This window comes from Anarhichas minor, unplaced genomic scaffold (assembly GCF_050575085.1).
Source record: "Anarhichas minor isolate MPS153535 unplaced genomic scaffold, ASM5057508v1 ptg000092l, whole genome shotgun sequence".
NCBI classification, from domain to species: domain Eukaryota; kingdom Metazoa; phylum Chordata; class Actinopteri; order Perciformes; family Anarhichadidae; genus Anarhichas; species Anarhichas minor.
This window is the reverse complement of record NW_027466538.1, coordinates 1198588-1214162: the sequence shown is the minus strand read 5'-3', so window position 1 is coordinate 1214162 and position 15575 is coordinate 1198588.

Here is a 15575-nt window from a genome sequence, read left to right as displayed (position 1 = left end):
CATGTGTAGTGTGTGTATATGTGTGTACATGTGTAATGTGTGTATACGTGTATATGTGTGTACATGTGTAATGTGTGTATGTGTGTACACGTGTAATGTGTGTATATGTGTGTACATGTGGAGTGTGTGTATACGTGTATATGTGTGTAATGTGTGTATACGTGTATATATGTACATGTGTAATGTGTGTATGTGTGTACATGTGTAATGTGTGTATACGTATATATGTGTGTACATGTGTAATGTGTGTATATGTGTGTACATGTGTAATGTGTGTATACGTGTATATGTGTGTACATGTGTAATGTGTGTATACGTGTACATGTGTAATGTGTGTATACGTGTATATGTGTGTACATGTGTAATGTGTGTATACGTGTACATGTGGAATGTGTGTATACGTGTATATGTGTGTACATGTGTAATGTGTGTATACGTGTATATGTGTGTACATGTGTAATGTGTGTATATGTGTGTACATGTGTAGTGTGTGTATACGTGTATATGTGTGTACATGTGTAGTGTGTGTATACGTGTATATGTGTGTACATGTGTAGTGTGTGTATACGTGTATATGTGTGTACATGTGTAATGTGTGTATATATCTGTGTACATGTGTAATGTTTGTATACGTGTATATGTGTGTACATGTGTAATGTGTGTATATGTGTGTATATGTGTAGTGTGTGTATACGTATATATGTTTGTACATGTGTAATGTGTGTATACGTGTACATGTGTAATGTGTGTATACGTGTATATGTGTGTACATGTGTAATGTGTGTATACGTGTATATGTGTGTACATGTGTAGTGTGTGTATACATGTATATGTGTGTACATGTGTAGTGTGTGTATACGTGTATATGTGTGTTCGTGTGTAATGTGTGTATGTGTGTACATGTGTAGTGTGTGTATACGTGTATATGTATGTACATGTGTAGTGTGTGTATACGTTTATGTTTGTGTACACGTGTAAAGTGTGTATATGTGTGTACATGTGTAGTGTGTGTATACGTGTATATGTGTGTACATGTGTAATGTGTGTATACGTGTACATGTGTAATGTGTGTATACGTGTATATGTGTGTACATGTGTAATGTGTGTATACGTGTACATGTGTAATGTGTGTATACGTGTATATGTGTGTACATGTGTAATGTGTGTATACGTGTATATGTGTGTACATGTGTAATGTGTGTATATGTGTGTACATGTGTAGTGTGTGTATACGTGTATATGTGTGTACATGTGTAGTGTGTGTATACGTGTATATGTGTGTACATGTGTAATGTGTGTATATATCTGTGTACATGTGTAATGTGTGTATACGTGTATATGTGTGTACATGTGTAATGTGTGTATATGTGTGTATATGTGTAGTGTGTGTATACGTATATATGTGTGTACATGTGTAATGTGTGTATACGTGTATATGTGTGTACATGTGTAATGTGTGTATATGTGTGTATATGTGTAGTGTGTGTATACGTATATATGTGTGTACATGTGTAGTGTGTGTATACGTGTAAATGTGTGTACGTGTGTAATGTGTGTATGTGTAATGTGTGTATACGTGTATGTGTGTGTACACGTGTAAAGTGTGTATATGTGTGTACATGTGTAGTGTGTGTATATGTGTATATGTGTGTACATGTGTAATGTGTGTATACGTGTATATGTGTGTACATGTGTAGTGTGTGTATACGTGTATGTGTGTACATGTGTAATGTGTGTATACGTGTATATGTGTGTACATGTGTAGTGTGTGTATACGTGTATATGTGTGTACATGTGTAATGTGTGTATACGTGTATATGTGTGTACATGTGTAGTGTGTGTATACGTGTATATGTGTGTACATGTGTAATGTGTGTATACGTGTATATGTGTGTACATGTGTAATGTGTGTATACGTGTATATGTGTGTACATGTGTAATGTGTGTATACGTGAATATGTGTGTACATGTGTAATGTGTGTATATGTATATATGTGTGTACATGTGTAGTGTGTGTATACATGTATATGTCTGTACATGTGTAGTGTGTGTATATGTATATATGTGTGTACATGTGTAATGTGTGTATACGTGTATATGTGTGTACATGTGTAGTGTGTGTATACGTGTATATGTGTGTACATGTGTAATGTGTGTATACGTGTATATGTGTGTACATGTGTAATGTGTGTATACGTGAATATGTGTGTACATGTGTAATGTGTGTATATGTATATATGTGTGTACATGTGTAGTGTGTGTATACATGTATATGTCTGTACATGTGTAGTGTGTGTATACGTATATATGTGTGTACATGTGTAATGTGTGTATACGTGTACATGTGTAATGTGTGTATACGTGTATATGTGTAATGTGTGTATACGTGTATATGTGTGTACATGTGTAATGTGTGTATACGTGTATATGTGTGTACATGTGTAATGTGTGTATATGTGTGTACATGTGAAGTGTGTGTATACGTATATATGTGTGTACATGTGTAATGTGTGTATACGTGTACATGTGTAATGTGTGTATACGTGTATATGTGTGTACATGTGTAATGTGTGTATACGTGTATATGTGTGTACATGTGTAATGTGTGTATACGTGTATACATGTGTAGTGTGTGTATACATGTATATGTGTGTACATGTGTAGTGTGTGTATACGTGTATATGTGTGTACATGTGTAGTGTGTGTATACGTGTATATGTGTGTACATGTGTAATGTGTGTATACGTGTATATGTGTGTACATGTGTAGTGTGTGTATACGTGTATATGTGTGTACATGTGTAATGTGTGTATACGTGTATATGTGTGTACATGTGTAATGTGTGTATACGTGTATATGTGTGTACATGTGTAATGTGTGTATACGTGAATATGTGTGTACATGTGTAATGTGTGTATATGTATATATGTGTGTACATGTGTAGTGTGTGTATACATGTATATGTCTGTACATGTGTAGTGTGTGTATACGTATATATGTGTGTACATGTGTAATGTGTGTATACATGTACATGTGTAATGTGTGTATACGTGTATATGTGTAATGTGTGTATACGTGTATATGTGTGTACATGTGTAATGTGTGTATACGTATATATGTGTGTACATGTGTAATGTGTGTATACGTGTACATGTGTAATGTGTGTATACGTGTATATGTGTGTACATGTGTAATGTGTGTATATGTGTGTACATGTGAAGTGTGTGTATACGTATATATGTGTGTACATGTGTAATGTGTGTATACGTGTACATGTGTAATGTGTGTATACGTGTATATGTGTGTACATGTGTAATGTGTGTATACGTGTATATGTGTGTACATGTGTAATGTGTGTATACGTGTATACATGTGTAGTGTGTGTATACATGTATATGTGTGTACATGTGTAGTGTGTGTATACGTGTATATGTGTGTACATGTGTAGTGTGTGTATACGGGTATATGTGTGTACATGTGTAATGTGTGTATGTGTGTACATGTGTAGTGTGTGTATACGTGTATATGTATGTACATGTGTAGTGTGTGTATACGTGTATGTGTGTGTACACGTGTAAAGTGTGTATATGTGTGTACATGTGTAGTGTATGTATACGTGTATATGTGTGTACATGTGTAATGTGTGTATATGTGTATATGTGTGTACATGTGTAGTGTGTGTATACGTGTATATGTGTGTACATGTGTAATGTGTGTATACGTGTATATGTGTGTACATGTGTAGTGTGTGTATACGTGTATGTGTGTACATGTGTAGTGTGTGTATACGTGAATATTTGTGTACATGTGTAGTGTGTGTATACATGTATATGTCTGTACATGTGTAGTGTGTGTATACGTATATATGTGTGTACATGTGTAATGTGTGTATACGTGTACATGTGTAATGTGTGTATACGTGTATATGTGTAATGTGTGTATACGTGTATATGTGTGTACATGTGTAATGTGTGTATACGTGTATATGTGTGTACATGTGTAATGTGTGTATATGTGTGTACATGTGAAGTGTGTGTATACGTATATATGTGTGTACATGTGTAATGTGTGTATACGTGTACATGTGTAATGTGTGTATACGTGTATATGTGTAATGTGTGTATACGTGTATATGTGTGTACATGTGTAATGTGTGTATACGTGTATATGTGTGTACATGTGTAATGTGTGTATATGTGTGTACATGTGAAGTGTGTGTATACGTATATATGTGTGTACATGTGTAATGTGTGTATACGTGTACATGTGTAATGTGTGTATACGTGTATATGTGTGTACATGTGTAATGTGTGTATACGTGTATATGTGTGTACATGTGTAATGTGTGTATACGTGTATACATGTGTAGTGTGTGTATACATGTATATGTGTGTACATGTGTAGTGTGTGTATACGTGTATATGTGTGTACATGTGTAGTGTGTGTATACGGGTATATGTGTGTACATGTGTAATGTGTATATGTGTGTACATGTGTAGTGTGTGTATACGTGTATATGTATGTACATGTGTAGTGTGTGTATACGTGTATGTGTGTGTACACGTGTAAAGTGTGTATATGTGTGTACATGTGTAGTGTGTGTATACGTGTATATGTGTGTACATGTGTAATGTGTGTATATGTGTATATGTGTGTACATGTGTAGTGTGTGTATACGTGTATATGTGTGTACATGTGTAATGTGTGTATACGTGTATATGTGTGTACATGTGTAGTGTGTGTATACGTGTATGTGTGTACATGTGTAGTGTGTGTATACGTGTATATGTGTGTACATGTGTAATGTGTGTATACGTGTATATGTGTGTACATGTGTAATGTGTGTATACGTGAATATTTGTGTACATGTGTAGTGTGTGTATACATGTATATGTCTGTACATGTGTAGTGTGTGTATACGTATATATGTGTGTACATGTGTAATGTGTGTATACGTGTACATGTGTAATGTGTGTATACGTGTATATGTGTAATGTGTGTATACGTGTATATGTGTGTACATGTGTAATGTGTGTATACGTGTATATGTGTGTACATGTGTAATGTGTGTATATGTGTGTACATGTGAAGTGTGTGTATACGTATATATGTGTGTACATGTGTAATGTGTGTATACGTGTACATGTGTAATGTGTGTATACGTGTATATGTGTAATGTGTGTATACGTGTATATGTGTGTACATGTGTAATGTGTGTATACGTGTATATGTGTGTACATGTGTAATGTGTGTATATGTGTGTACATGTGAAGTGTGTGTATACGTATATATGTGTGTACATGTGTAATGTGTGTATACGTGTACATGTGTAATGTGTGTATACGTGTATATGTGTGTACATGTGTAATGTGTGTATACGTGTATATGTGTGTACATGTGTAATGTGTGTATACGTGTATACATGTGTAGTGTGTGTATACATGTATATGTGTGTACATGTGTAGTGTGTGTATACGTGTATATGTGTGTACATGTGTAGTGTGTGTATACGGGTATATGTGTGTACATGTGTAATGTGTATATGTGTGTACATGTGTAGTGTGTGTATACGTGTATATGTATGTACATGTGTAGTGTGTGTATACGTGTATGTGTGTGTACACGTGTAAAGTGTGTATATGTGTGTACATGTGTAGTGTGTGTATACGTGTATATGTGTGTACATGTGTAATGTGTGTATATGTGTATATGTGTGTACATGTGTAGTGTGTGTATACGTGTATATGTGTGTACATGTGTAATGTGTGTATACGTGTATATGTGTGTACATGTGTAGTGTGTGTATACGTGTATGTGTGTACATGTGTAGTGTGTGTATACGTGTATATGTGTGTACATGTGTAATGTGTGTATACGTGTATATGTGTGTACATGTGTAATGTGTGTATACGTGAATATTTGTGTACATGTGTAGTGTGTGTATACATGTATATGTCTGTACATGTGTAGTGTGTGTATACGTATATATGTGTGTACATGTGTAATGTGTGTATACGTGTACATGTGTAATGTGTGTATACGTGTATATGTGTAATGTGTGTATACGTGTATATGTGTGTACATGTGTAATGTGTGTATACGTGAATATTTGTGTACATGTGTAGTGTGTGTATACATGTATATGTCTGTACATGTGTAGTGTGTGTATACGTATATATGTGTGTACATGTGTAATGTGTGTATACGTGTACATGTGTAATGTGTGTATACGTGTATATGTGTAATGTGTGTATACGTGTATATGTGTGTACATGTGTAATGTGTGTATACGTGTATATGTGTGTACATGTGTAATGTGTGTATATGTGTGTACATGTGAAGTGTGTGTATACGTATATATGTGTGTACATGTGTAATGTGTGTATACGTGTACATGTGTAATGTGTGTATACGTGTATATGTGTGTACATGTGTAATGTGTGTATACGTGTATATGTGTGTACACGTGTAATGTGTGTATACGTGTATACATGTGTAGTGTGTGTATACATGTATATGTGTGTACATGTGTAGTGTGTGTATACGTGTATATGTGTGTACATGTGTAGTGTGTGTATACGTGTATATGTGTGTACATGTGTAATGTGTGTATACGTGTATATGTGTGTACATGTGTAGTGTGTGTATACGTGTATATGTGTGTACATGTGTAATGTGTGTATACGTGTATATGTGTGTACATGTGTAATGTGTGTATACGTGTATATGTGTGTACATGTGTAATGTGTGTATACGTGAATATGTGTGTACATGTGTAATGTGTGTATATGTATATATGTGTGTACATGTGTAGTGTGTGTATACATGTATATGTCTGTACATGTGTAGTGTGTGTATACGTGTATATGTGTGTACATGTGTAATGTGTGTATACGTGTATATGTGTGTACATGTGTAATGTGTGTATACGTGTATATGTGTGTACATGTGTAATGTGTGTATACGTGAATATGTGTGTACATGTGTAATGTGTGTATATGTATATATGTGTGTACATGTGTAGTGTGTGTATACATGTATATGTCTGTACATGTGTAGTGTGTGTATACGTATATATGTGTGTACATGTGTAATGTGTGTATACGTGTACATGTGTAATGTGTGTATACGTGTATATGTGTAATGTGTGTATACGTGTATATGTGTGTACATGTGTAATGTGTGTATACGTGAATATGTGTGTACATGTGTAATGTGTGTATATGTATATATGTGTGTACATGTGTAGTGTGTGTATACATGTATATGTCTGTACATGTGTAGTGTGTGTATACGTATATATGTGTGTACATGTGTAATGTGTGTATACGTGTACATGTGTAATGTGTGTATACGTGTATGTGTGTACATGTGTAGTGTGTGTATACGTGTATATGTGTGTACATGTGTAATGTGTGTATACGTGTATATGTGTGTACATGTGTAATGTGTGTATACGTGAATATTTGTGTACATGTGTAATGTGTGTACACGTGTATATGTGTGTACATGTGTAATGTGTGTATACGTGAATATGTGTGTACATGTGTAATGTGTGTATACGTGTATATGTGTGTACATGTGTAATGTGTGTATACGTGAATATTTGTGTACATGTGTAATGTGTGTATACGTGTATATGTGTGTACATGTGTAATGTGTGTATACGTGTACATGTGTAATGTGTGTATACGTGTATATGTGTGTACATGTGTAATGTGTGTATACGTGTACATGTGTAATGTGTGTATACGTGTATATGTGTGTACATGTGTAATGTGTGTATACGTGTACATGTGTAATGTGTGTATACGTGTATATGTGTGTACATGTGTAGTGTGTATACGTGTATATGTGTGTACATGTCTAATGTGTGTATATGTGTGTACATGTGGAGTGTGTGTATACGTGTATATGTGTGTAATGTGTGTATACGTGTATATATGTACATGTGTAATGTGTGTATGTGTGTACATGTGTAATGTGTGTATACGTGTATGTGTGTGTACTTGTGTAGTGTGTATACGTGTATATGTGTGTACATGTGTAATGTGTGTATATGTATATATGTGTGTACATGTGTAGTGTGTGTATACGTGTATATGTGTGTACATGTGTAATGTGTGTATACGAGTATATGTGTGTACATGTGTAATGTGTGTATATGTGTTTACATGTGTAGTGTGTGTATATCTGTGTACATGTGTAATGTGTGTATACGTGTATATGTGTGTACATGTGTAATGTGTGTATATGTGTGTACATGTGTAATGTGTGTATGTGTGTACATGTGTAATGTGTGTATATGTGTAATGTGTGTATACGTGTACATGTGTAATGTGTGTATACGTGTATATGTGTAATGTGTGTATACGTGTATATGTGTGTACATGTGTAATGTGTGTATACGTGTATATGTGTGGACATGTGTAATGTGTGTATACGTGTATATGTGTAGTGTGTGTATACGTATATATGTGTGTACATGTGTAATGTGTGTATACGTGTACATGTGTAATGTGTGAATACGTGTATATGTGTGTACATGTGTAATGTGTGTATACGTGTATATGTGTGTACATGTGTAGTGTGTGTATACATGTATATGTGTGTACATGTGTAGTGTGTGTATACGTGTATATGTGTGTACATGTGTATTGTGTGTATACGTGTATATGTGTGTACATGTGTAATGTGTGTATGTGTGTACATGTGTAGTGTGTGTATATGTGTATATGTATGTACATGTATAGTGTGTGTATACGTGTATGTGTGTGTACACGTGTAAAGTGTGTATATGTGTGTACATGTGTAGTGTGTGTATACGTGTATATGTGTGTACATGTGTAATGTGTGTATACGTGTATATGTGTGTACATGTGTAGTGTGTGTATACGTGTATATGTGTGTACATGTGTAATGTGTGTATACGTGTATATGTGTGTACATGTGTAATGTGTGTATACGTGAATATGTGTGTACATGTGTAATGTGTGTATACGTGTATATGTGTGTACATGTGTAATGTGTGTATACGTGAATATTTGTGTACATGTGTAATGTGTGTATACGTGTATATGTGTGTACATGTGTAATGTGTGTATACGTGTATATGTGTGTACATGTGTAATGTGTGTATATGTGTGTACATGTGTAATGTGTGTATACGTGTATATGTGTGTACATGTGTAATGTGTGTATATGTGTGTACATGTGTAGTGTGTGTATATGTGTGTACATGTGTAATGTGTGTATACGTGTATATGTGTGTACATGTGTAATGTGTGTATGTGTGTACACGTGTAATGTGTGTATATGTGTGTACATGTGGAGTGTGTGTATACGTGTATATGTGTGTAATGTGTGTATACGTGTATATATGTACATGTGTAATGTGTGTATGTGTGTACATGTGTAATGTGTGTATATGTGTGTACATGTGTAGTGTGTGTATATGTGTGTACATGTGTAATGTGTGTATACGTGTATATGTGTGTACATGTGTAATGTGTGTATACGTGTACATGTGTAATGTGTGTATACGTGTATATGTGTGTACATGTGTAATGTGTGTATACGTGTATATGTGTGTACATGTGTAATGTGTGTATATATGTGTGTACATGTGTAATGTGTGTATATATGTGTGTACATGTGTAGTGTGTATACGTGTATATGTGTGTACATGTGTAATGTGTGTATATGTGTGTACATGTGGAGTGTGTGTATACGTGTATATGTGTGTAATGTGTGTATACGTGTATATATGTACATGTGTAATGTGTGTATGTGTGTACATGTGTAATGTGTATACATGTATGTGTGTGTACTTGTGTAGTGTGTATACGTGTATATGTGTGTACATGTGTAATGTGTGTATATGTATATATGTGTGTACATGTGTAGTGTGTGTATACGTGTATATGTGTGTACATGTGTAATGTGTGTATACGAGTATATGTGTGTACATGTGTAATGTGTGTATATGTGTTTACATGTGTAGTGTGTGTATATCTGTGTACATGTGTAATGTGTGTATACGAGTATATGTGTGTACATGTGTAATGTGTGTATATGTGTTTACATGTGTAGTGTGTGTATATCTGTGTACATGTGTAATGTGTGTATACGTGTATATGTGTGTACATGTGTAAGGTGTGTATATGTGTGTACATGTGTAATGTGTGTATGTGTGTACATGTGTAATGTGTGTATATGTGTAATGTGTGTATACGTGTACATGTGTAATGTGTGTATACGTGTATATGTGTAATGTGTGTATACGTGTATATGTGTGTACATGTGTAATGTGTGTATACGTGTATATGTGTGGACATGTGTAATGTGTGTATACGTGTATATGTGTAGTGTGTGTATACGTATATATGTGTGTACATGTGTAATGTGTGTATACGTGTACATGTGTAATGTGTGAATACGTGTATATGTGTGTACATGTGTAATGTGTGTATACGTGTATATGTGTGTACATGTGTAGTGTGTGTATACATGTATATGTGTGTACATGTGTAGTGTGTGTATACGTGTATATGTGTGTACATGTGTATTGTGTGTATACGTGTATATGTGTGTACATGTGTAATGTATGTATGTGTGTACATGTGTAGTGTGTGTATATGTGTATATGTATGTACATGTATAGTGTGTGTATACGTGTATGTGTGTGTACACGTGTAAAGTGTGTATATGTGTGTACATGTGTAGTGTGTGTATACGTGTATATGTGTGTACATGTGTAATGTGTGTATACGTGTATATGTGTGTACATGTGTAGTGTGTGTATACGTGTATATGTGTGTACATGTGTAATGTGTGTATACGTGTATATGTGTGTACATGTGTAATGTGTGTATACGTGAATATGTGTGTACATGTGTAATGTGTGTATACGTGTATATGTGTGTACATGTGTAATGTGTGTATACGTGAATATTTGTGTACATGTGTAATGTGTGTATACGTGTATATGTGTGTACATGTGTAATGTGTGTATACGTGTATATGTGTGTACATGTGTAATGTGTGTATATGTGTGTACATGTGTAATGTGTGTATACGTGTATTTGTGTGTACATGTGTAATGTGTGTATATGTGTGTACATGTGTAGTGTGTGTATATGTGTGTACATGTGTAATGTGTGTATACGTGTATATGTGTGTACATGTGTAATGTGTGTATGTGTGTACACGTGTAATGTGTGTATATGTGTGTACATGTGGAGTGTGTGTATACGTGTATATGTGTGTAATGTGTGTATACGTGTATATATGTACATGTGTAATGTGTGTATGTGTGTACATGTGTAATGTGTGTATATGTGTGTACATGTGTAGTGTGTGTATATGTGTGTACATGTGTAATGTGTGTATACGTGTATATGTGTGTACATGTGTAATGTGTGTATACGTGTACATGTGTAATGTGTGTATACGTGTATATGTGTGTACATGTGTAATGTGTGTATACGTGTATATGTGTGTACAAGTGTAATGTGTGTATATGTGTGTACATGTGTAGTGTGTGTATACGTATATATGTGTGTACATGTGTAATGTGTGTATACGTGTACATGTGTAATGTGTGTATACGTGTATATGTGTGTACATGTGTAATGTGTGTATACGTGTATATGTGTGTACATGTGTAGTGTGTGTATACATGTATATGTGTGTACATGTGTAGTGTGTGTATACGTGTATATGTGTGTACATGTGCAGTGTGTGTATACGTGTATATGTGTGTACATGTGTAATGTGTGTATGTGTGTACATGTGTAGTGTGTGTATACGTGTATATGTATGTACATGTGTAGTGTGTGTATACGTGTATGTGTGTGTACACGTGTAAAGTGTGTATATGTGTGTACATGTGTAGTGTCTGTATACGTGTATATGTGTGTACATGTGTAATGTGTGTATACGTGTATATGTGTGTACATGTGTAGTGTGTGTATACGTGTATATGTGTGTACATGTGTAATGTGTGTATACGTGTATATGTGTGTACATGTGTAGTGTGAGTATACGTGTATATGTGTGTACATGTGTAATGTGTGTATACGTGTATATGTGTGTACATGTGTAGTGTGTGTATATGTGTATATGTGTGTACATGTGTAATGTGTGTATACGTGTATATGTGTGTACATGTGTAATGTGTGTATATGTGTGTACATGTGTAATGTGTGTATACGTGTATATGTGTGTACATGTGTAATGTGTGTATATGTGTGTACATGTGTAGTGTGTGTATATGTGTGTACATGTGTAATGTGTGTATACGTGTATATGTGTGTACATGTGTAATGTGTGTATGTGTGTACACGTGTAATGTGTGTATATGTGTGTACATGTGGAGTGTGTGTATACGTGTATATGTGTGTAATGTGTGTATACGTGTATATATGTACATGTGTAATGTGTGTATGTGTGTACATGTGTAATGTGTGTATATGTGTGTACATGTGTAGTGTGTGTATATGTGTGTACATGTGTAATGTGTGTATACGTGTATATGTGTGTACATGTGTAATGTGTGTATACGTGTACATGTGTAATGTGTGTATACGTGTATATGTGTGTACATGTGTAATGTGTGTATACGTGTATATGTGTGTACAAGTGTAATGTGTGTATATGTGTGTACATGTGTAGTGTGTGTATACGTATATATGTGTGTACATGTGTAATGTGTGTATACGTGTACATGTGTAATGTGTGTATACGTGTATATGTGTGTACATGTGTAATGTGTGTATACGTGTATATGTGTGTACATGTGTAGTGTGTGTATACATGTATATGTGTGTACATGTGTAGTGTGTGTATACGTGTATATGTGTGTACATGTGCAGTGTGTGTATACGTGTATATGTGTGTACATGTGTAATGTGTGTATGTGTGTACATGTGTAGTGTGTGTATACGTGTATATGTATGTACATGTGTAGTGTGTGTATACGTGTATGTGTGTGTACACGTGTAAAGTGTGTATATGTGTGTACATGTGTAGTGTCTGTATACGTGTATATGTGTGTACATGTGTAATGTGTGTATACGTGTATATGTGTGTACATGTGTAGTGTGTGTATACGTGTATATGTGTGTACATGTGTAATGTGTGTATACGTGTATATGTGTGTACATGTGTAGTGTGAGTATACGTGTATATGTGTGTACATGTGTAATGTGTGTATACGTGTATATGTGTGTACATGTGTAGTGTGTGTATATGTGTATATGTGTGTACATGTGTAATGTGTGTATACGTGTATATGTGTGTACATGTGTAATGTGTGTATACGTGAATATATGTGTACATGTGTAATGTGTGTATACGTGTATATGTGTGTACATGTGTAATGTGTGTATACGTGAATATTTGTGTACATGTGTAATGTGTGTATACGTGTATATGTGTGTACATGTGTAATGTGTGTATACGTGTACATGTGTAATGTGTGTATACGTGTATATGTGTGTACATGTGTAATGTGTGTATACGTGTACATGTGTAATGTGTGTATACGTGTATATGTGTGTACATGTGTAATGTGTGTATACGTGTATATGTGTGTACATGTGTAGTGTGTGTATACGTGTATATGTGTGTACATGTGTAATGTGTGTATACGTGTACATGTGTAATGTGTGTATACGTGTATATGTGTGTACATGTGTAATGTGTGTATACGTGTATATGTGTGTACATGTGTAATGTGTGTATACGTGTATATGTGTGTACATGTGTAATGTGTGTATATGTGTGTACATGTGTAGTGTGTGTATACGTGTATATGTGTGTACATGTGTAGTGTGTGTATACGTGTATATGTGTGTACATGTGTAATGTGTGTATATATGTGTGTACATGTGTAGTGTGTGTACGTGTATATGTGTGTACATGTGTAATGTGTGTATACGTGTATATGTGTGTACATGTGTAATGTGTGTATACGTGTATATGTGTGTACATGTGTAATGTGTGTATACGTGTATATGTGTGTACATGTATAGTGTGTGTATACATGTATATGTGTGTACATGTGTAGTGTGTGTATACGTGTATATGTGTGTACATGTGTATTGTGTGTATACGTGTATATGTGTGTACATGTGTAATGTGTGTATGTGTGTACATGTGTAGTGTGTGTATACGTGTATATGTATGTACATGTGTAGTGTGTGTATACGTGTATGTGTGTGTACACGTGTAAAGTGTGTATATGTGTGTACATGTGTAGTGTGTGTATACGTGTATATGTGTGTACATGTGTAATGTGTGTATACGTGTATATGTGTGTACATGTGTAGTGTGTGTATACGTGTATATGTGTGTACATGTGTAATGTGTGTATACGTGTATATGTGTGTACATGTGTAATGTGTGTATACGTGAATATGTGTGTACATGTGTAATGTGTGTATACGTGTATATGTGTGTACATGTGTAATGTGTGTTTACGTGAATATTTGTGTACATGTGTAATGTGTGTATACGTGTATATGTGTGTACATGTGTAATGTGTGTATACGTGTATATGTGTGTACATGTGTAATGTGTGTATATGTGTGTACATGTGTAGTGTGTGTATACGTGTATATGTGTGTACATGTGTAATGTGTGTATACGTGTATATGTGTGTACATGTGTAATGTGTGTATACGTGAATATGTGTGTACATGTGTAATGTGTGTATACGTGTATATGTGTGTACATGTGTAATGTGTGTTTACGTGAATATTTGTGTACATGTGTAATGTGTGTATACGTGTATATGTGTGTACATGTGTAATGTGTGTATACGTGTATATGTGTGTACATGTGTAATGTATGTATATGTGTGTACATGTGTAGTGTGTATACGTGTATATGTGTGTACATGTGTAATGTGTGTATACGTGTATATGTGTGTACATGTGTAATGTGTGTATGTGTGTACACGTGTAATGTGTGTATATGTGTGTACATGTGGAGTGTGTATACGTGTATATGTGTGTAATGTGTGTATACGTGTATATGTGTGTACATGTGTAATGTGTGTATGTGTGTACATGTGTAATGTGTGTATACGTATATATGTGTGTACATGTGTAATGTGTGAATATGTGTGTACATGTGTAATGTGTGTATACGTGTATATGTGTGTACATGTGTAATGTGTGTATACGTGTACATGTGTAATGTGTGTATACGTGTATATGTGTGTACATGTGTAATGTGTGTATACGTGTACATGTGTAATGTGTGTATACGTGTATATGTGTGTACATGTGTAATGTGTGTATACGTGTATATGTGTGTACAAGTGTAATGTGTGTATATGTGTGTCCATGTGTAGTGTGTGTATACGTATATATGTGTGTACATGTGTAATGTGTGTATACGTGTACATGTGTAATGTGTGTATACGTGTATATGTGTGTACATGTGTAATGTGTGTATACGTGTATATGTGTGTACATGTGTAATGTGTGTATACGTGTATATGTGTGTACATGTGTAATGTGTGTATATGTGTGTACATGTGTAGTGTGTGTATACGTGTATATGTG